The following is a 24,392-nucleotide window of genomic DNA, read 5'->3' as shown; positions in this document are numbered from 1 at the left end:
GGAAAATACTACCATATGCTTTGACATTTTCTAAATATTCCTGCTGCCCCTTTAAAACTGTCATATCCGACCTTTCCTCATTGAGCAGAAGACATGGTGCTTTTCACTTCCTCTCCATAAGAGGACTGTAACAGAATTTTGAGCACCGATGGTATCACAAACCCAGGAGTAAGCAGAGCAAAATGACAAGGAGACTGGTAAGTCAGCCCATGAGGGAATCAGAGCTGCCAATGGAGTCAGAGTCTCATTAGACAGCCAAAAATAACCTCAGCAAGAACTCTTTCCTAACCTCTCCACTTTTCCCCCACCAACTTATCCCTGTCCCACACACCTAGCCTTGCAGGGAAATGAAAACAAACAGCAAGGACTACCTAGGTCCATTCCCTTTCAGAAGCAACACACCATGATATGGGTCAATTTTATCACCTGACACCCTACTCACTTATAACATGGTTATTATAATGAGTTCTCCAGGCATCAGTATTATAAGCACGTGTACTTAAGTCACTTACCCCATAATGACTTAAGACTTTCTTCAAAGACAATATGTCACTTTGTCAAAAAGGAGTATAAACTCTTGCCTATAAGCACTATAAGGAGTCATATGCCTATGAAGTCACCAATCTAATATTTGGGTATTTAGCCATTCAGAATTCTAGGAACACCAAAGATCCATTCCCCTAGTCAGGATTCTTTAATTATAGTCATTTCCTGCCTGAAAATATCTTACTTCCCACATCCTTCAAAAAGTTTCGTTATGCCTTACTCCTCTACCACCCCCATACCTCAATAGTTTTTTGCTTCTTTTTTTCTATTGGGTTTGTACTTCTCAGTATCCCTGGCCAAAACAACTGAAGGAATAAAGAAATGAGACCTCAAACCATTTATCCATGGTGGGTGATTAAGGTAGTTAAAAAAAGAGAGAGAGAGGGAGAGATTACTAGTGTACCTAGGAACACTGAGGTAGAACTTATCACATCAAAATACAAAACTTTCAAAACAGTACATTTTATTTGACATTAGACAACATTCCCCAATTTCTCTCAGTTGTGACATGTAGATGGCTTTAGATTGTTTTTGTGGTCACCCATGCTGAGCACGATTTTTCAATCTTCAAAACACTCAAAGCTAAAAAATTCTGCATTTCACATCAGTTCACAAGTCCAAGTGTATCTTCCCATTTATCGGAGCATTTGACATAGATTCCTTTTTAGGTAGAAAGGTAGAGACGAAGCCATTTTCTTTAAAAACGGATTTGTCCACAATTTCATTTATGCCATAAAAATCAGATGACAGCATGTTCTTATTCTTATCAGTAGCAGTAGTCTTAAGATGCCAGAAACTGTGAAAGGAAGGCTTTTAGTTACTTTCTCCTTTCCAATTTCCAGTAATGTAATCCCCGACCCCAACCTGAAAATAAGAGTGTTACAGAATCCAGCTGATACCACATATTAAAAGCCAAACGTTAGTATTTAGTTGATAAACATTTAGTCCAAAATTGTTTCTCAAAAACTACTGTGTCTTCATCTCAACAATGGCCAGTTATTGGAATTGCATTAAACTAAAAAAAGCAATCCCCTAGTTTGATTTGGAGGTAGTAATGCTCTTAAAACCAATACAAAACACAAGCAGGCTGCCCTTAAAACTGGTTTGACCTTCTCTTTCACTCTTCCTCCTAATCCCACCCGCTGTGAGTGATTTAAAAATAGAAAAGGTCAAAGCCCAGTTGGGCGCTAGATTGAGGATTTTTTTATTATTTACCTCCAGTTTTTGCCAATTACTTCCAATTTCTATTATTTTATAATTTTAAACATGGTAAAATTAAGCTATTTTTATTCACTGACATAATTCCACTATAAGAGATCCTTTCTTGAACATGTTTTGATGGTGAGATTTCTAAAGATTAAATTGCAAAGCTGTTGCAAAAGAGAAATCATGTCTCTCCCATTATGTTATGTACCATCTGAAGATTGTTCTTAAAGGAGATTTAGGCAGTGTATATTTGTCAGAATGTAAAATGTAAAGAATTAAAAGCAAATAAAACTGATAAATGTGTTTCAAAACCAAATGTGGCTTGAGTATGAGTGTTTCCCCAAGGCTGGTACCAATGAGACTGGGGTTTGGGAATTAGTTGTTTCTCATCCCTCCTTCTGCCTAGCAGTGGTCACAGCCATTTTTTCTGAGGGATGGGCCAAGAAAAATAAAGTAATTCTACTATAAGGAAAGTTCCTCACACTTAAAGAGCTAGCTCAATAGAAAACCCTGCTTACTGTAGTGGCCAGAGTGGTAGAAGAAACACAGAACAGGAATTAAAACCTACAACATTATTAAGGGACTAAGCCATGCCCCTAATCAGAAAACAGGCCAAAAGGAAAGTTTTAAAAGTTCTATAGGAAAGCATTCATTTTTTCGTGTCTCTGAGGAGAACTGGAACATAGCAAAAAACCTTATACATAATAGGCACTCAAACATACTTGTAGAATGCATAAATGAAGAAATGAACAGTAACCTCTTATATCCTAGTCTCCAAGCTAATAAAAAATCAGTTTCTTTCAGTCATGATCTTTTTTGTTTTCTGTCTAGCAACAGAATACCTTTAAATAGACACTTCCATTTAAGGAAGAATTTCATTCCATTTTTTGTGTTGTTTTGTTTTATTGCATCTCCAAGATAAACTAAGTGCATTTTATACCAGATCTGTTCCAATTTAACATCACCTTCAGTATTAGTATGAATTAATAGAAAGCCCTCTCTTATTCCCACTCTACAAAACATGTCAAAGAGAAGGTGGTCACTTGTTCTTAGTGTCTTAATATCCTAGCTGCTCAATAACATTTATTCAAGTAATAAAAGAACTTCAGTCTCTTATTAAATTTGTTCTTGTGTTTCCACCATAGACTATTGAGATTAAATTACATTTTGGTCTAGGACTTTTATTTCTTAATTCTCAGCATTTGAGAACAGTACTTTACTCAGGGTAAATAAATTTTTACAAAATATGGAAAATGTAGGGAAAAAATCTGCTCAAGTGGCTTCCTGACTCTAAGCCAGGTCAATAAGCAAATATTTTTAAAACCAGTTATTTCATCTTAATTCTCATCTTAAATCATTCATCTATAATAAAAACAGAGTATTAAAGTAACGAATAAAAGGACAAGTCCTAAGCGCCCTTGTATCAGTCTTTGGGCTTCAAACTAGGTCAATGAGCAAGTGACATTGGGACTTTCTAGAACTAGAAATAATGTCTTCATTTAATATTAAAAGAACCATGCCTTATTTTTCTATTTTTTTAATCTCCAAGGCATGTCAATGTGCATTTTCTGGACCAGACCCACTTAACTAATTTTTCTAGCATAATACGTTCCGGAGAACAGGCACTCAAATATTTGCTCAAAACTCAGTATTTTCTTATCTTCATCCATAATCTGTATTCTAATGCCCTTTAGACTTGGCCCATTTCACTTCTCTTAAGACCTAGAACGATGTCTTTCATCTCAAATGAATCTAAAAACAAAGCCATTTGCTTTTTACTCCTGAGTCATTTATTTTTACTCCTTTAATGACTCAAGCCAGACCAGGGTGGATTGAATTCACTTCCACCTTCAGCATTCAGCATTTTAAAGACTGAGAGAACTGTAACACCTTGCTTTTTAAAAATATTTCCCATCTCTTCAGCCAGGCCAGGGAGCAAGTACACCTCTGATTCAGATTTTATCTTTCCACAGAGGTCAGCATTTAGCATACTGCCTGGCACAATTCCATTTTCCCCATGTTTTTATTAAATAAGCTTTGCAGTGCTTAAGTAACTTTTAGTCTGGATCTCCCACCTATTTGCTTATTTCCTCCAATGAACACCCCATAAGGACAAAATCATTTTCGTATCGTAGGGCATGGACAGTTCTGAGCCTCATAGAAAGTAACCAGTAATCATTCATTAAGCCAAATTATTTCCTTATATCTGTATAGAACAATAGGCTCTGTAAATTTGCACATCTCTGATAACGAATTTTTGCATCCCCACTTGCTATCTTTGGGGATAAAAGAGAGTAAGTAATCAATGTTCACTCAGCAGATATTGTTTTGGCAGTATAAAACTTATAAATTGATTTTATACATTATCTGCTGCTACCCAGGACACAATAAAGATGGTCTAATTTCACATCGCCAATGACTTATGAGATTGGCACATAATAGACAATTATTATCCAGTTTTATATTTATCAGATATTTAATCCTTTATATATTACATTCAGAGTGTTCAAGAGGTAATTTTTCCTCAAAAATTTTTCAACTTTTTTCATAGTATAATGACGACTACAATATAATTTTATAAGCCTAGTACTCAGCACCAAATTAGAAAATAAGTAGTTACACTTACAAGGTGCTTTAGAGTTTCCAAAATACCACACATGTATTGCCTTATTCTCAGCTGTAAGCACAATGAAATGATAAGTCTATCTCTTTAGTGCCTATAATAGTGAGTTTACCTAGTGAGCAACTGATGATATTCATTCATTCAACAAGTATTTAAACCCTCAGTTTGTATAACTGTTTATACTACCTTCATCATAGTCAAGCACACAATGAGAATTTTGTACAGAAAATGCCTATCTCACAGAAAGTTTTATTCACACAGAAAATAGATAATGTCCTATATTTATAGAGCACTTTAGAAAGTGCAAGGGCAATCTCAATCATTACATTTTCCCGTCACCTGGGAAAATATACTGATCATTTAATTTGACATGACCAGTAAAGTCTTGATTAAAACAACCAATATCTAATTCCTTATATCTAAATAGTCTAGGACATAAACCTCCCTCTTATTACATGGGAGCATTATCTTAGATTTCACAGTACCCGAACAGTACCGGGCCCATAAAAGGCAATTAATATTCATCCATTCATAAACATGTAACCCACTGGTTTTTATATAGTGCTTTAGTATATAAAGCACTTTAACATGCACCTCATACTCTGAAATTTTTAATTCCATAATGAGAACACTTCTTTTCCCTTTGACATCTGTAGCACCTACCATGGTATCCGGCACATTTTAAGGGCTCACAATAGTTTAATACCCTGTGCTTGCAGTATATTTTATGGTTTCAAAGCAGTTTCCATGTGTTTGCTTCTCTGCTACCTGGAATACTGTATTTTTACCTAAAAATTACCAGAGCAGCAGAAACACGATAGCCACAAATATAGGAGTTATTCATTTTTCAAACAATTCCTAGTATCTGCATAGTATTATATACTTTTGACAAAGTACTTTATTCAGGCTTCTTTTAGAATATAGATACTATGTAATCAATATTCATTCATCAACTCTGAAACTCATAAATCTTTAAGTGCTTTATAGTTTACAAAGCACATTCACATATTTTTCTTCAAGTCACCTGGATGTGATCATAAATAAATATTGCATCCTTAGTACACAGGGACAGGCATACAGAAATATTATTATTCAGCACATAGTCCCTGGTATTTACATCAGGGGTGATAAAAACTATGGCCCCCAGACTAAATCTACTTGGTTCACCAGCTAAGAATAGTTTTTCCTTTTTAAAGGGTTGTAAAGGAAAAAAATGTGTCAGAGACCATATGGCCCACAAAACCTAAAATATTTACCATCTGACCCTTTATGGAAAGTGTGTGATGACTCCTGATTTACATAATGCTTCACAACTGACAGTGCACTTTAAATGTTAGCTATGCATGGCTGCCAATATACTATTAATGAGAATGCCTTGTTTTTTCTGTGCTTTACAGTGCTTTCACATATATTCTCAGTTATTTAAATTATCTACCCTCGTGGTAAGGGGGGAAAAATCAAGGGAAGAATTAAACCTGCTAATATTCCCAAGTTCTCTCACCTTTAAGCCTAGAGGTGGGTATTAAACCCAGGAGCAGTGCTAGCACAATCTACCAAATTATTAGGCCACTACTATAAGCAGGGAGTTCAAACTGTCTCTTTGGAGCCTCACTCCATCCCAGGCCCAATCATTCATTTTGTAACCATTACTAGGAATCCCAAACCCCAAGAATCCTGCTCACCCAAGCTCAAAGAAGAAAGGTGTTGCAGGCTGGTGCTTCTCAACAGGATGGCACATCTGGGTATTTCTTGTCTAATTCTTCTCATTGGCCTGGAACATCTCTTCACATTTCCTCTAGATAGCCTGGCACTTTTTTTCCCCCAACAGCCTGATGCTTGCCTTTGCTCATCAGGCTAGAGCTTCTAAGGAAAAGGGAGGACTGAAATACAATGTTACCTATATGTGTCTCTCAAGGAGCAGAGGTGAAGAGAAATGGAAATTTAAAAAATAAACAATAAATGGCTCAAAACTGTGATAAAATTTGGCTTAAGACTGGCCCAAGCATAATATTGCCAATCTAAAGATACGTTTCCTAAGGTAATAGCAACATCAAAAAGGGCTCCTCAAAAGAAGTGGGCTTAAATGAAAACATAAGAACTGGAAAGGGAGAACTGAAAATGTCAAGGGGTAGGGAGGGTAGCAATAGAAAGAAGCTGGGGTTTAGTGTTTTCATCTTGGGATTTCCTTTGGTCTTGGGGCTTCTATTCTTCCCAGATTCTGTGTCATGGGCTTCCAGCTTCCCACCTAATTTAGCCTTGAGACATCTTTCTCTCTTCGGCCTTCTGTCCATTTAGACAGGCAGGAGTCCTGGGTCTTTATGTGTGTCTGGGGCCTTCCATCCTGGATCTTAGGTTTTTATCTCAAGTCTTAGACCTTGTGTCTTAGGTCTCAGGCCTTCCATGGGTCCCCACACTTAGGCCTACAGTCTCCCACTCTGGGTCTTTGGACTTCTAACTCAAGATTTGAACTTTCCATCCAACTCAGTTAGGTCTTCTCTCCAACAAGAGCCACCTTTTTACATCATAGCTGTCAGGGCTTTGTTGGTCTCAAGCCTGAGGATTCCATCTATCTTGAAACACAGGTTTTCCATGTTTGTCCTCAGGTCTCAAGTCTCAAACCATTGGGCCTTCTATCCATTCTGGGTCTTCCACCTTCTGTCCATCATAGGTCTTAGATCATCTCACAAGGTGTCCTGGCATAACGAACAGCTCTGCATGATTTTGATAGCTGGCACTCTGTACCTATTGGGAAGGGGTTAGGAAACCCCTTTGTTACAAACACACACACATGACCACACAGATGCACAAAAATATGCAAGGAGAGAGGACTGCATAAAGTCAAAGGGGGGAAACACAGACACATATAGAGACTGAAATACTCAAAGGTAAGCAGAAGGGGAAAAGCAGAGAAGAAACAAGAGAACAGAGATGAATGCTGAAATGGTAAATCACAAAGAACAGAGATGAATGCTGAAATAGTAAATCACAAAGAACAGAGATGAATGCTGAAATGAAAAATCACAAAGAACAGAGATGAATGCTGAAATGGAAAATCACAAAGAACAAAGAGACACTTAGCAGGGGAAAAAAAGACAGAAAATGGCCAAGAGAGGCAGAACAAATATACAGAAAAGAGAAATGTGAGATAATGAGTAGAAAAAGCAGAAGGGAAGCCAGAATGAGAAAAAGGTGAAATGTCAAACCAACAACAAGGGGAAGGGAAGACGAACAATCAAGAGTTCACAACAGTAAAAGAAGAGAGGTATAGGCAGAACAAGAAATGAACAAAAAGCACACAGCATGTGACTCAGAGACAAAAAGGGAAGAACAGTGAAAGAACAGCCAGTTCTAGGAGAGTAAAGAGAATCAGTAACAACAACAACAAAGAAACTAGAGAGAGACATCTAAGACAAGGCACAGACCACTCTTAGGGACAAAAAACAAAATGAGACAAAGATACTGAGAAGATACAGAGAAGAAACTAGCAAGAGAATCATGGGATGGCTAAGACACACTTTAGACGGAGAAAGACAACCAAAGAGATTCAAGAAAGAAATAGACAAGCAAAGACATACACACTTATGAGTGAAAGAGATAAGCAAAGGCAGACATTCAGAGGAAGAGGATAAGTAAAGACAAGATACAGTACGGGGCACAAAAGGCATATGAGAAGCATCACAAAAAGAAGACAACAAAAGAAAAACAAAAAGTACATTAATAATTACAATTAGCTATTATTAGTACCAATACTACTTATATTACTAACAATAATAATTATAATAACAACCACCAACTTAGATGTTTCCTATTTATAAACTTTTACCTTACAAATTTCTTACATAGAACCAAAATATGCCAACTCTGCCTGCCATTAGATGGTATTTGTGGTCACTTGTATTGTGCCAAATGAACTTATAAAACTTCTTGGGTTACCTTTTACTTACCATGGGCCAAACACTGTACTGAACACTTTACATACATGATTTCACTTAACTGTCACCTACAAGTCTAACCAAAAACTCTAAATTAACAAAGGCCATACACCTAATGAGTGGCAGAAGATTTAAACACAGAATGTGTACTTTTAATATTCTGCTTCAACTGTTTACAAGGATTTCCAAAAGAGCCAAACAAGATGCCACACATGTATGAATATTATAATAAAGGGCCCTTAGAGAGCATCTAGTCAATCACCTCACTTTATATCTTCGTTTTTCTCCATCCTTTAAAAAACTAACTTCATTTTCACATACTTCACAACTATAATGGCAGCTTCATGGACTGGGCTTCCTTTAACACTAAATCTTAACTGCAGATAGTTTCTTTCACAAGAGGAGGTGAGAAAGAGCCACTCTTTCAGGAAAAAAAACAAACAAACAAACAAAAACCCTCTTTTTGTTTTAGGCTTCCACAGTTTAGGCCTCTAAGAGTGGCAAAGCATTTATGCAGTGAAGACAAAGAAGAGACAAGGTGAGACTCAATTACTCGGACACAACTGGTACGCAGACTGTAATATCTTTGAATTGCTTCAGTGAACCCAGTTGGTAATACAGGTTACTGGTTATCCTTACATCTCACCTTGGGCACCCCCTCCATGTTAGACCATCATGCCTCATCCCATACAAACCTACAACAAACAGCTATGAGCTCTAAAGTGAACCTCACAGGATTACAACACCAACAACTTACTTCATTCTGCTGTTCTAAAATGGTAGCATGCCAGGCATGTTGATCTTCCTTTGGTATGTTCCACTTTCTTGCACTCTGCACTGCTTTTGGGAGACAGTGATTTGGCAGATAAGAAGGGAACAATCAGGAGCTATAAAAAATGAGAGGGAAACCATGTAAATGCCATATAAAAGTATTCACTGAGTACTGTGCAAGAGTTATGGGAAGATTCAAATTAATGAGCTATAGAAAACTATCTCTACAAAGCTTAGAAACATAAAGTTGAAGCCTTTAAGTCCTTAGATAAAACTAATACAAGTTCTTTGTTCAAAAAAACAGGAAACTATGGCAATCATAGGAAAATGTCTTGCCTAATAACACTTAGTGAGTCACTGGAAACACCGTCAATTACAGTCTTAGTCTTTTGGTTGAATAATCTGTACAAAATCTGTATAATTAGGGTTTACTACTTACTGAATGGTTACCTCCATCTCCCAACCTGCACCCCCCAATCAGCTTCTCTTATCACCAACACAGAGTATGCAAGGTCCTGGTTCTTACCTGACAACAGAAACTTTGTGCCATTTCTGGTCAGGTTCCATTAATCAGCAAGTATACAATTCCTATTTATCTTCTCAAACAGCTTGTTTTGTGTTTTATCCCAAAGACATCCTAAGCCATCTTGAAGTATGTAAATGATTGTCAAAATTCCCCAACAGGGCCTCAAGAAAGACTCTGGGGACCAGAGGGTCCAAAATGGTGATCTGCCCATGATCAAGGTCACAGATGTGGCACTTGTTGCCCATGTTCTCCTAAAAGAAAGAATAATTTAGCTGTAAGTTTCTACCACACACTAGTCCCACCCTAAATATCCTAACTCACGCAGCCTGCTACTCTCTTCACATCATTTTCACCCATTTCACACACAGTTAGTTAGAAAGCTATTTTTACCAAACCAGACACAGTCGATAATGATGGAAACAATCTCAGTGGAAAGCTATGTGCAGCATAAAACAAGGTCAGAATTAATAGCTATTAGTTATGCTTTTAGAGACAACTTACCCACCTCTGATGGGTGGTGGTTGTTTTGAGACTTCATCTTCCTCCCTGGGCCTAGGGAAGAATCTTGGTAGAACCTCCTGGCCTAGGGTTGTTGCCCAGTGGTAGTGAGCTTTTCCCCTGGAGGATCCTCATGCCCCATCTCCACCTAGGGATCGTCAAAGGGAACGGGTCACTAACACTATAGAGCAACAAGCCTATTCTTCTGAGGAAGATCTGGAGAAGAGATCAAAGAAAAGTAAGTTACTGAAATGCAGAGCACTGGGAAAGTCTGCCCCAATTAGCAACTAGTAGTTAAATTAAACAATGTCTACCCTTTGCTTCAGATGGATTGAGGGGTGAAGATTTAGTGCTCTATATCCTCGCTACGAGCCTAGCAACACATAAATTCTTCTGTTTATTCCAACTCCATTCCTTGCACCTCCCCTCATCTCCAGGAGCAATTTAGAGCTGATTACCAAAATTCCCATACTGTGCTTTATTCTTCAGTCTCCACTGATGAGCATTTCCCTAGAGGGTATTATTAATACCCTGGTATTCTCATCATAAAATAGTGGAGTTCAAGAAATTAAGGAGTTGAAAATAGTAGAAATAAAGTTTTCTCAACCAAGTGAGCCAATCAAGTCACTTAGAAAAGCTCCCATGTGATCTGACCCTATGGGTTAAGAATTCTTCTTCACATTGCCTCAGGCTTCTTTTATAAAGCAGTATTTTAAGAACTGAGCGATCTACCTCAATCAGAGGGCCTCTCATTCTATTTTATTTTTATAGCATTCCCCTCTTTTAAAACTTGTATGTCAAGCAGTAAGTTGCTGGAGCATTGCCAAGGTAAACAAAACTGTTTTCTACTCAATCCACATGGTACATTTCTTGAACTCTTATGTAAATGGGGCACCACCAGAGTCCCAGGATATTCAGAGAAGTCAAGAATGGTTACAGGCATATAAAACACCAGTTATTATAACAGTTAAGCAAATCAATGCAAAAGGAAAAAAGATACAGAAAGCTAGGAAACCAATAAATAGCTTACACAGACCCTTGGGTCTTTGTTTTTCCACCTTTCAACAATTTTATGATTCTTCAAATTAAAAAACCCTCAAGTTTTGTTTTTGTTTTGTTTTTTTGAAAGCGAGCAAGGAGGGAGGTTGGGGGGGGCGGGAAGGGACAGAGGGAGAGGAGAGAGACAATCTTTAGCAAGCTCCATGCCCAGTGTGGAGCCCAACACAGGTTTCGATCATTCTCACAACCCTGAGATCATGATCTGAGCCAAAACCAAGAGTCGGAGGCTTAACCAACTGAGCCACCCAGGTACCCCAACCCTCAACTTTTTAAAACAAGGAAATGACAGTGACAATAGAATTGGGCCTGCCAAATCAGGGCTTTGACACATATTGAGTTGGTACTTTGCATCAACAAATCCACAACACGTAACTACCAGTGTGCTAAAGGAAGGTGGAAATAATTTCAAGGGCTGCTAATCAGATATAGGTTTGTTTGATCTTTCCTGCTAAGTAGCTTTGAGATGTGAATGGAAGTAATTTATTGTTTTGCATCTCTCATTCTTTGTTTATGAAATGGGGATCAAGTATGCTTGTCCTTACAGACCTCACTGGAGCCTAACTCAGAGGGATAAATGAAATGATAGGCCAAACTCATCTGTAATGTTAAAATATATATGTATATGCAAAAAAAAAAAAAACCCTGTAGGAATTGATAAAAACTGGCTCATTTTCTGTTTTAAAAAGTAGAGCAGCAGGAAGTTAAAGTCTATAAAGCCAAAGACAGAATTCCCACAATGATGAGCTCCCCAAACTACCTTTTTTTCCCCAGGTGGCTTGATAGCCATCATTTTAAATATTATTTGGAGCTTATCCAGATTCTCAAAAAGAAAGATCTGCTGAATGTGAAGCTGCTTACACCTACTTGCAGTCCTCAGGCTTCACATGCTCTGAATGTCCTTGAGAAGAAAGACAGGGCTCAGGAGGATACCAGAACTGCTGAGAAACCCTCAAAAACAAACAAACAAACAAAAAACTAGGACGCATTAACCTGAAGTATTAGATATAGGCATGTCCTGTCTCTCCTCTTTAGCCTATCTGGTCTCCCTAAGGTCTTATAAGAGCAAGGACTGGCAGTATCACAGAAGGATTAGGCAAGTGCAGAAAAATAAAAGAAAACCATGGGTCAAACCCATATTTTTATATGGGTTTATATACCCACCTTAAGGGCTAACCAAATTTGTGGCCTAAGGGTCATCCTTTTGCTGAAAATGTAAGATACAAGGTAGCAGACCAACTGCTACGACTACCTTAAAGTACAACTACCTTGATCTTTTTTACTAATTCACTAGTCACCTTTACAATAGGATAGGAGCTCACTGAAGCAGGTCTAAGCCAGGTTTGCAATCCTGAAAGCACTTTGTATGGTGTGGGTATGGTTTCCAGATTCCTGATCAGGAATTCCCTTATTATAAGGACCTTTATATCAATATCAAACAAGTTCTAACAGTAGTGTATGAAAGGTCAGTTATTCAACTCTACTCTCTAGATAAGATGTCCAGTGAAACCAGTGTTCTATGATGTTCTCAATATGAGCAGAACAGGCTTCAAAATCTCTTGGCAACATCCTTCCCCATCTTTATCTTATTTAAGATTAGATACTTTATCTCCAAATATGGACTTCCAAGTTAAACATGGCAGTTCATACATATTTATACATATTTATTCTGCTCCTTCCTGAAATCCCATTAATGACAGTAAATGGACACTCCATGTACAAGCAAATTTACCCAAAGAATTTTTAAATTAATGGATTGAAGTACAAATTCATTTATACACACCCTAGTTAAGATACCTAAAAGGAAATGACTATTCCAGTCTCCCCATATCTTCTGAGCTGCTCTGAACCATATTTACTGAGTATGGCTGCTTTAGATCAAAGCCTTCTAGTTTTGTTTGTTGTTATAGTGATGAAATATTCAAGGAGATTCCCTCTCCCTTAAAGGGAAACTAAGGCCAGAGAAAGTGGTCACATTTTGGAACTGGTACAGAACCATATATTAGGGTTCCATATTCATTGACAAGAATTTTGAGATTCCTGACTTGTCATCTCATAGTTCAACAAAATGTCAAAATACTTTAGACATAAAAACCAAGTGGCATACCTGGCCATCTGGTTCAAGTACTCTAACACTAGCCAAGTCACAGAAGCATCACAGCTAAAAAAGGGTATTAATGATCATGTAATCAGACATTTTCATTCTTTACATAAAGAAACTGGAAGCCCTGAAGATGAGACTCCATCAGTGTTATACAACTAGTAAGTAGGTGGCCAAGTGGTACTTAAATCCATGTCGTCTCTCAATTCAGGTCTTTTGCCTCTGGGATATGGGCAAGGACACTCAGGGGTATAGGAGGTTTCTATAAAATTTTTTAACATTTTTATATTTCACCATGAAAACAGTCTAGATCATCTAGATGACTACCTTATAATGGAGAATTCCAGTGCCAGATTGGTGGCAAGTGGTACTATTTTTGTTGCCTAGAGCTTAAAGAACAGAAGAAACCAATATATAAATGAGGTTTGTGCCAAATGAAAAAAAAAATAGCATTGGTATGTGCTATAACAAGATCTTGCTGCAGCTTGAAAAGGATAATTTGGTTAAGGGCATTAACAAAGCACATGAAAAAGGAGACATGTCATGCTACAAAGAAGCAATGTGGTAATAGTACCATTTACCCATTTTAGTAGCCATTTATTTACTATTATTTTGCACATTTGCTGTGTTTTACAGTTGTACTATAGACCTAAGCAGAAAGACTTTCTTCTTATTTTGTTCATACCCTTAGCTTAAAAATTATTTCCATGAACTCAAAGGGACGTAAGAACTTTTTTAAGGAAAAGCTTAATCAAAATTACAAAAAAAATGTTTACTCAAATTACAGCAAAATGGTAATTGTAGAATCTAAGAGAGGAGCATGTTGGTGTTCACTGAACAAATTTTTCAACTTTTCTGAAGATGTTCATAATAAATTTTGGAGGGAAAAAAGGAAAACTTTGAGACTACAGCTCCCTACTGTCAAACTTGTTATACAGATTTCAGAAAGTATCTCAAATATTTGACATAAAATATTAAAATTATGCCCAATACAAATTTGTATTATTTTGTTACTACTCTATATGCAATACCTGTAACATTAATCAGAACACTTTAAAATTAGCATACATTAGCTTGAATAAAATCAAATAAAATTAAACTGTTGAAAATAGCAATTGGATTACATATTGCCAAGAAATAAATCTACTCTTTGAGTGATATAGGTACTTTGGACAACTAGCTGGAGATCACTAAATGGATTCTCCCTACCTCACATAGGGACACGTCTTTCTCCTTCCTCCCACCTCCAGTGTTCTCAAGATACTGTAATTATCAGAAAAAAAAACTGAGAAAATAAATGCATAACCAAGGAACAGATTACCTAACTGTATCAGAGTAATTTAATCTGAAAGTGAGGTGCAAATTTGGAAATTGGGTAGATCTTAGTTCTTAAGAAAGGTTTGTTTCTGTAACCTATTATAAGTTTCAAAACTAAAAGAAACATCAGGAACTCTTAGTCATTTTTAGTTTCAGGAACTTTTAATCAACCTATAGCTAAACTCTCCCTAAACTCAACCACAGAGACAACTGTCAGTGTTCTCACCTACCCTAACATGAACATAAAAAAAATCTCCCAACCAAGCCAGGTTGTTGGGAGTGGGAAGTAAGAGATAAGCAAAGGATACTATTAACAATTCCTGGGGTAATAGATCAGAGTTGGAAACATCTGTATAAACCCATGTTTAGCTTAAAATAGATACAGATTATTACATATACAAATATTAATAAATACATGCATGAGTTAATATGCATGTGTATACCTCCTCATTCTTATCAACTCAGGTGTTGAAGCAATGACACCCCAGTAGCAATGAGCACACATAATACTCACATCTTGATTTTTTTTTTAGAAATGTGTTTCTTTTTTTTAATTATGTTCAGTTAGCCACATAATTAGTTTTTGATGTAGTGTTCAATGATTCATTAGTTAAGTATAACACCCAGTACTCATCACATCTTGATTTCTAATACTGTTCTCTAATAAGAAGAATCAGGACTCCTTGAAGACACGGTAGATCCTAGGACTGGGATAAGAAAGATACAAATGAGCCCAGAGCATCTTGGTAGTGCCAGAAAGAAAGAAAGTGCTCAAACAAAAAAAAGAAACCCATAAGGATGGGGTTATGTCCAACGAGCCAACTGAAAGAACTCCCAAAGGCCAAAACTAGAACAATCTGAACAAAAATAAGTAGTAATGAATTATTATCAGAATATAAATATTCATGAAACGATATTGATATAAATGAATTCTCAAATAAATACATAATTTAGGAAGACCAGACACATTTCCTGTGCAGAAGAAATCTAAATAACTTATGTAGACACTCAACCATCAAAGAGGTGGAAGATAACTCCCCATTCTTGAAGCACATCTGGCCTCCCTTCAAATACAGTATGGGAAGGGGAAAAAATAATTTTAAATGTTAAGTGGAAGAACTTGGCAAACAGTACCTTAGCCAAGTAATAACAGTCAACATCAGTAGTGGTATGTCACGTTGATAGTACGTACTCAAGAAGAGTGGCAGTGTACTGCTATGATCTTCTTCCCAAAAACTCAAGCCCAGTCTAGTCATGAGAAGAATATCAGACAAATCCCAATAGAGGGACATGCTACAGAATACTTGACCATTAGTCCTCAAAATTGTTAAGGCCATCAAAAACAAGGAAAGTCTGAGAAACTGTCATAACTAAGAGCCTAAGGAAGACATGACTACTAGCTGCAAGGTAGTATCCTGGATGGGATCCTGGAACATAAAAAGAGCATTACAGAAAAACTAAGGAAATGTAAATAAAGTATGGACTTTAGTTATTAATAATGTATCAATATTGGTTCACTAATTGTGACAAATGTATCATAGTACTATAAAATGTTAATAATAAGGTAAAATGGGTATGGGGTATATAGGAACTCGCTCTGTACTATCTTCAAAACCATTCTGTAATACTCTAAAATAAGTTTTTTTTTCTTTTAAATCTGCCAACTAGATGCTGAAGGCTTACAAATTGCAGGGGTTTTTTGGGGTTTTTTTTTTTTTTTCAAAAAAAAGTAAGCATATGGCCTTTCTCTTCACTACATCTGTGTCTCTGGGGTAAATACTGAGTATTGCAATTGCTGGGTCATAGAGTAGCTCTATTTTTAATTTTTTGAGGAACCTCCACACTGTTTTCCAAAGTGGCTATACCATCTTGCATTCCCACCAACAGTCTAAGAGGGTTCCCCTTTCTCCACAACCTCTACAACATTTGTTCTTTCTTGCTTAGCAATGTCCACAATAGCCAAACTGTGGAAAGAGCCAAGATGCCCTTCAACAGACAAATGGATAAAGAAGATGTGGTTCATATATACAATGGAATATTACTCAGCCATCAGAAAGGATGAATACCCAACTTTCACATCAACATGGATGGGACTGGAGGAGATTATGCTAAGTGAAATAAGTCAAGTAGAGAAAGTCAATTATCATATAGTTTCACTAATTTGTGGAACATAAGGAATAGCATGGAGGACATGAGGAGAAAGAAGGGAAAAACAAAGGAGGGGGAATCGGAGGGGGAGACGAACCATGAGAGACTATGGACTCTAAGAAACAAACTGAGGGTTTTAGAGGGGAGGGGGGCAAGGGGATGGGTTAACATGGTGATGGGTATTAAGAAGGGCATGTATTACATGGAGCACTGGGTGTTATACGCAAACAATGAATTATGGAACACTACATCAAAAACGAATGATGTACTGTATGGTGACTAACATAACATAATAAAATAAAATTTAAAAAAAAAGCAAGCAAAATGGAACCTGAGAACTGGTAATTCTGTTTTCCAGATTTTGCTACAGTACATAACATCATTGTTGGCAAATCTGGCCTAAAGACTTGCTTTTTCTTTTCTGTTTATAGGGATTTAATTGTAGTCAGTTTTTAAGTTGAAACATATGAGGCCCAAATATCAAGAATCCATAATATCAAAAAGTTATTAAAATTAGCAACTTGAACTCTTGTTCTTGTTCATCACAGACCATATGGAAGGACCTACTCAATACATTTTATAAAATGAAGGTAGCAGTTATAGCAGTTTTCAGTCAAGGGAGACATGTAAGGCCAGAAAACTCTAATGATCATAAGAGTAACTGCATACCAATTATATTATACAGTGGCAAGCATACTAACAAACATAAAATACAGTATGCCAAAGTTTTCAAAGCTATTGATTAAAGTCACCTAGATATTTTATAATTAGATCCAGTAATGTAAAAATACAGTATGCCAAAAGTTTTCAGAGCTATGGATAAGGTAACTTAGACATCTTATAATGAAACCCCGTAATGTACACTGATCTCCCAGCCATATCCCTATTTTGAAACTGTTACAAGCATTCAATTACATATTTTATGCAATAAGAAGGTACTGGGTCTATTGTATAGCTTCTAATATTTCTAGGGAAACTAGAAGAACAGCATTCCAGTTGGTCAAACAAAATAATTCTTTAAGTCTATCCATCATCTAAGAAATCTAGCATGAGTAAAATTTAAATTTTGCTTCAATCTCTCACCCTAACATGAAGAAATCAAAAGCTCATTTCCAACATAGTCATCAAAATAGTAAAGGAAAGAGTTCTTTATCAAACTCATTTGTATAGGGTGCACAAGGAGCCTAACATTCAATGTCTCAGTGCTCTAATTTGGAGAGGTCAAGGAAAATCAAGTAAAGCCTAAATCACCAATAAAAATAGCCAACTCAATGCCATCAATACAATGATATGTAACTGTGCACAGCCACTGAAGTATAACTTGTTAAATTCAGTGGATCAGCTAAGTCTCAAATACTTGACGTCCAACTTGAGTTGGACTTTGAGGGACACCAGTGTTAAGTGCTATTTGTCTATAGCCAAAACTATAGTGAGAAAATTGAGTTTTCATCCAATCCAATCTGTAAGACTCGAAGCAGAAGAAGGCATTAGCTCTGTTTAATCATACACATCAGTAGTCTTCACCATCCAAATTTATAAGGTTTGGGGGAACAGTTAGCTCAGTTCAGCTATCAGTTTTCTTCTTTCTTTAAGCTGGTAAAAAATTCTCCCAGGATGCTTTCACAAATAAGAATATCTTAGCAGCCACCACAGATCAACTTTTAAAATTCTTAAGTCAAAAACTCCCATGCAGGTATACATTTGCTAACCAGGGCCCAGATATCCTGAAAAATTATGAATGCTTTATCATAGCAGCCCCAGGTCTTACGATTTTCTACAATTTAGGGAGGTTGTTAGAGAAATGTGTAGATAAGTTACAGAAAGATAGGTAGAAAAAGTAAAGGGGGATATGGGAAAAGATGCACAAAACCAGGGTCAGAAAACTTCTTCCAATCCTGTATATTAAGGTTCTCTAAGGAAGAAAGTCAGAAAGGAAAACACAATAACCATGTAGGGAAATGCAAAAAAAAAAAAAGAAAGAAAGAAACTTAAGTGCCTTCAATTTTCCAAATGACAAAATGTCATTTTCAAGGATTGAGATACTCAATTCAAGTCTCTGTCTTAATTCATCAGCCATCCCTAGACACTGAAGTTGAGATGGATGGTGATTTGATCTAAGGTTAGAGGCAGAACCAAAGGTCAGGTGTTCTTATTCCCAGTTCAGAACTTTTTCATAATTTTACCAGCATCTCATTCCTTCTGCCCCCAAACCCATGAAAAAAATAGTGACTCATTCCAGGGGAACCTGGGTGACACAGTCAGTTAAGCATCCAACTCAGTTTCGGTTCAGGTGGTGATCTCATGGTGGTGGGACTGAGCCCCACATCAAGCTCTATGCTCAGAATGGAGTCTGTCTGAGTTTTTCCTTCTCCCTCTGCCCCTCGCCACCCTCACATTCTCTCTCTCTCTCTCTCTGGAATAAATAAATCTTTTTTAAAAAGTGATTCACTCTATTTAAGAAATTATGTGCTTCATTAAAATGCATTTGCAAAAAGCAAGAAATACTGGTGTAGGGTCTGTAGACCCTCAGCTTATATATCCCCTGAGTAAACTGACCAGGGTGCTCCCTAGTTACACTTTTCATTCTCCCCTTGCCACTTTGTTCATTAAGTATGTTTCTTCCACTCTTCTTCCTCTGTGCCCCACAGAACTTCCCAACATTTTTTATGGTACACATCAAATTGCCCAATACCATAATGATTTGTTCATTTTGGGATCCTCCTTATCAAGAATCATGTCTTTGGTTTTATTTATTCCAGTGTGACCCAACAAAGTTTGTGGAATTAACACAAGGATTATCTCAATTTTGAAGATGCCCACATTCGCAGAGAATCCCATTTTACAAATGCTAAAGACTTTATTTCAAGCAATGAATTGAAATACAACTCCAAGATTCACCTTTGGATGCTGTCTAGTGCAGGCTTCAATCCACTTATAGTTGATCCATCCTTCCTCTTGACTGGAGGTACAAAACCAGCTCAGAATTCATCCCTTTAAAACAAATTCCAATAAAGTTATACTTGTATATTAATATAGAATAATTTGATTAGTAACAATAGAAGATCTCATAAGCATAGACCAGTGTTTCTCAAATTGGGGTGATAAGAACCCTGGGGGTTTGTGGATATATCTTCATGGATCCCTAAATCCTATATAAATTATATAAAACATTGTATATCTTTAATAAAGGTATCTTAAAACTGGAAAACGTTTACATTTCAAATAACTTTAAGTCAGTGTTCCTCAAAACATTTTGTTCCTTTAAAAGGCATTTTATCCTGACAAATTACTTCAGTTTGAGAAACAATGGCATAGACCACATTTCCAAGAAGGCTCAGGACCATTTGTATACTACACTACCCCCAATCAGTCAGACTGGGGGACGTCTTCAGGCACTGGTGGGAAACAAGCCATGAGGAAATATGGATATGAATTAAAATGGGCAGTAAGCAATGCCACTCAAAATGGTTCTTCTTGCTCCTGCCAGGATGCATGGATGTGCACCAAAAAGTCTCAAATATGATGTTAATATTTTTTTCAGCTGGACCTCTGTGTTTGTTTTACATCAGGGAGACTAAGCTTTTTAGCTTACCAATGTATCTGTAGAAAAAGATGAAGGGGAAAGGATATAATTGACTTCATAAAGTGGGCAATGTCATAGTTTTCTTATAAAACTTACACTTCTCCATTGCCTTCTTGCCAAACAGGTTCCACAAATACCTCCAACTAAAAAGGCATCGCTACTCTCATGTTTTGTGGCAGAGATAGAATAAAAAGGCACAAAAAGCCAATATATCATATTTATACCCCCAATCCCTGAACCTTGAAAAGCTCAAGCTTATAATGAGATTTAACAATGAACAATTTCCCAGCCTTGGCATATAGCCAAACACAGTAGCTAGGCCTTATCTCTTTAATCACTTTTCATACTTCCAAAAGAGGTAAAAACCAAATTACATTAAAATAAACCAACTGGACTATACATATGGCTGCAATATTAAATCATATCCTGGACCAAAGCGAAAAAGTAAACCCACTTCCCTCTTTAAGTTTATCCAACTAACTTCAAACCCTAGTGGGCTCCCTTTTTAAAATTCTGTAACTTATAATTCACACAATGCAACACTTGATTATCATTTCCTAAAGGTATTTCAAGTGTGCTTATATTAGCTCCTCGGCAATACATCACAGGAATGAGGTTATAGAGGACCACATCATTTCTACCCCTCACTTTGGTGTAACCCAGCATAGGGCGGGGTATACAGTATTTCTGTTGCTTAACCCATATGGTGATATATATATATATATAATTGCAGATGAGGTAGGAACAGGGAAGGAGACTTACAGGACCCTCTGACTTTTCTACAGGTATCATTTAAGAGAATGAAAATAGAACAGGGAAAAGATTACTTAATAACTACAAAGTAGTACTTACAGTATTCTAAAGAGCCAGAGACTCTTCTTACAGCGGTCCAAGGAGCTAGTAGTGCATACTGCACCCTGAGCTGGGCCGATCTTTTGACATCCTTGTTAGAGGAATAGTATCCTTTTTCAGTGATTACAAAGAACTGCTGTTGTGATGACTAGTTATTTGCTTCAGCAGTTCCATATTAGATACTTCTCTGCCACACCCTGCACACTAGAGGCTAGGATATTATTCATTTTACCAGGAAGCTATCTCACTGTTGAAAATTTATGTCCAGAAGAATGACTAGATCTTGGCTTATTTTTCCTTTAATATAAAACAGGGAAATTGGTCCCATCATTTCTAAGTCCTCACTTCAGTGTAATGCTTCAGGCTACTTTAAATTAGCAGAATTAAACAGGGTGCATTTTATTTATGTAATAGATTAATCAGGTAAAGTGAACTATGGTTTTCCAAAGTGCCTCAGCATATGTTCTCTCAGTTCATTCTTTTACAGCAATCTTCTTGAAATAAGTGTGGTTGATGATCCAGATGAAGAAATTTAAGGATTAGAAAGTTTAGGTAGTTTTTCTAAAAGTGAACGGTGGTAAAGCCCGAATAAAGAATGGTTTTAAAATGGTGGTAGAGCCCAAAGATATGTGTCTGAAGAGTTCTGCTCTAGAACTCTTGGGAATACTAAAATAGCAAGATTCACAGTGGTCTATCCACAGACCCACCACCCATAGTAAAATGAGAGACACTGGTCATCAGGTACATAGTATAAATGGGTTTTTGGACTTCAAAAATTAAATGACCAGGTTTACAATTCCATCTTGCAAACAGCATTTTTTTTATTGTATCCTGGCAACCGGCACTGTACACTAGCAATATACAAGAGGGGAAGAGAGATTCTTGGCCAGGCAATCTGCTCTGGAAGGAAGAATGCACAGATGGTGCTAACCTTTCTTCCTGGGGAGACAATTTTCAACTGATACTTATATTGAAAATCCATAATAAAGGGCAGCAATCCGGCTTTCTAGGCCTGACTTGCCTTGAGCATTTTGCTCAGTAAAGCAGTAACAAAGGTGGGTAGGGACGGTTCCTGTCCCAGAATGTGACAACTGGAATTGGATCATTAACAAATGCAGAAAAAGGAGTGAAGGCCCATCCACTTAATTCAGGTCTGCTTTTGGTAGTCAATACTGCACACTTGACATCAAAGTGGTAGGAAAATCGTGGGCTGATGAGCGGAAAAATGGGACAATCAGTACTGTGTCAATAACACAGAAGGGACTTTGGGTAGTCAGCAATGCAATGCAAAGAAGTGGAGGGGTCCATGTCCGATGGGTGGGACTAAGGAAAGTACAACTGAGGCATTACAGCAATATAAAGTGGGTAAGGCAATGACACAGGGATTGTTAATGTTTTAAGTCCAAGAGCAAGGGCCTTGCCCAGTCAACATTCCCCAGCAATAATGCAAAGGGGGGGGGGAGGGACAATCTTATTTAATGGCTGAATAGATGAACACCTGAAACTGTGAAAAAGGTCCATAGGAAGGGTCCAAGGGTGAGCACGGGCTGGGAAGAGGGAGGATAAGGGGAAGACCATGACTACTTGGAATTTTATAGATAGGAGCAATACAAAAGGAGAGGGAGTATGGGTTGCTATTTGATAAACAAGTTCACAGCATACTGCAATGTTTATACTTAAATTATGTCATGCAAAATTGGGGCTGGGAATGTTTGCCTAACAAGGCCAGGGAGGAAAAACTCATTGCTAATTGCCATTGTGCCCATTAACAGTCCCAGGAGAAGTTTTGTGTGGTCAGCACAAAATATAATAGTATAGTAATATAGTAATAGTAATTACTATAGTAATGCAAAGGGGGTTTAAGGGAATGTTATCCTAAATCTAACAGAAGGGAACATAGATAATTGCCCATTGACTGTCCAAGAAAGGGACCTTAGTCAGTACCCCTGATGTATACAAAGGGAGTACATAGGTCCCATCATTGCTAGTGGGGCATATTAATTGTCCAAGAGCTGAGGTCATGATAGCAGTCCTCAGCAGCAATCCAAAGGCAATGGTAGGGGCATAAAGCATCCTTTCACACTGCACAAATCCACAAACAAATACAAGTATGTATATTAATACTCTCAGGAAGAGCTCATTTATGGTTAACATGCCCCTGATGCTAAGGGAGTTTGAGGGGATACAATCCTAGTCCAACAGAAAAGATGGACAATTGCAATTATACACATTAAAGTCCAAAAGAAAGGGCATTAGGTAAATTGCATCTCCTTACTCCAAAGCAAAGAGGGTACAGGGGTTCTAGTATAAGGCATGCTTAGCAAACTGCATTTATACACATGAACTTTCCAAGTGAAAGAGTTTTAAATAGTGGACACTACCTGTTAAACATGCTAAGGAAGTAGGTAGGGTCCTTATTGAGTACATAAAACAGGAAAAAATGCAATTGCATGTACTAACAGTCCAAAAGAGGGCCTTAGTACATCAGCACACTCTGCTGTATTGCAAAGGGAAGGTGAGGGTATAGGACCTTAGTCTACTGAAGACAACAGAACAATTTCAACTATGAATGTTAGTGGTTTGCTACAAGGACCTTTGGGAGAAAAGAGTATCCCCTGCAGCAGTGCAAAGGAGGTATGATAGTTTTGGAAGTGACAGGGTTGTGGAAAACTACAATTCTGCACATTAACTATCCAAATGTAAATGTCTTAGCAATGGGCACCACCTACTGGAAGGCTTAGAAGTAGGGGTGGGTGGTGTCTCCTCATCTAGTACCTAAGAACCCAGACAAATGCAATTATGCACATTAACAGGACAAGTTAGGGGTCAGCAACCTTGGTATACTGCAATGACATACAACAGGGTAGGATGAACTAAGCTGCAATTATGTACATTAATGCCTAAGGGATATGGTATGGTTAATTAAAACCATGTACCTTGTACAAATATAAGGATCTTAAAGTAATGGGCACTCCCTGCTAAAAGGTAAAGGGAGTGGGGAGAGGGGTGTCCTTAATTCAGTGTACAGAAACATGTACAAATGCAATTACGCATAACCACAGGCCATGAATAAAGGCCTTAGTGATCAGTACCCCTGCTATACTACAAAAGGGGTCTGAGAGGGTAGTACCTTATTCAAATGGGATGAGCCATGTGCAGTTATGCACATTAATATCCATGGTGCATGGTTGTGGTCAATTACAATTGTGTTCCTTGACTGCTCAAGTGTAACA

At 37.4% G+C, this 24,392-nt stretch overlaps 1 long non-coding RNA gene across 2 annotated transcripts; it reads right to left on the bottom strand.

The window, feature by feature from the left end:
- Positions 1-1,006: 1,006 nt before the first annotated feature.
- On the bottom strand, positions 1,007-23,409 carry LOC110570465. 2 transcript variants are annotated; one of them, XR_002479730.1, is made up of 6 exons: positions 21,160-23,409; positions 19,623-19,715; positions 10,106-10,318; positions 9,605-9,855; positions 9,065-9,194; positions 1,007-7,953 (listed from the first exon to the last, which is right to left on the bottom strand). It is a non-coding gene; the product is annotated as an uncharacterized LOC110570465 (long non-coding RNA). The 2 variants fall into 2 exon arrangements; XR_002479731.1 differs by having other exon boundaries at positions 10,110-10,318.
- Positions 23,410-24,392: the final 983 nt, after the last annotated feature.

This window comes from Neomonachus schauinslandi, chromosome X (assembly GCF_002201575.2).
Source record: "Neomonachus schauinslandi chromosome X, ASM220157v2, whole genome shotgun sequence".
Classification (NCBI taxonomy): domain Eukaryota; kingdom Metazoa; phylum Chordata; class Mammalia; order Carnivora; family Phocidae; genus Neomonachus; species Neomonachus schauinslandi.
This window is presented reverse-complemented; position numbering and strand designations above follow the sequence as displayed.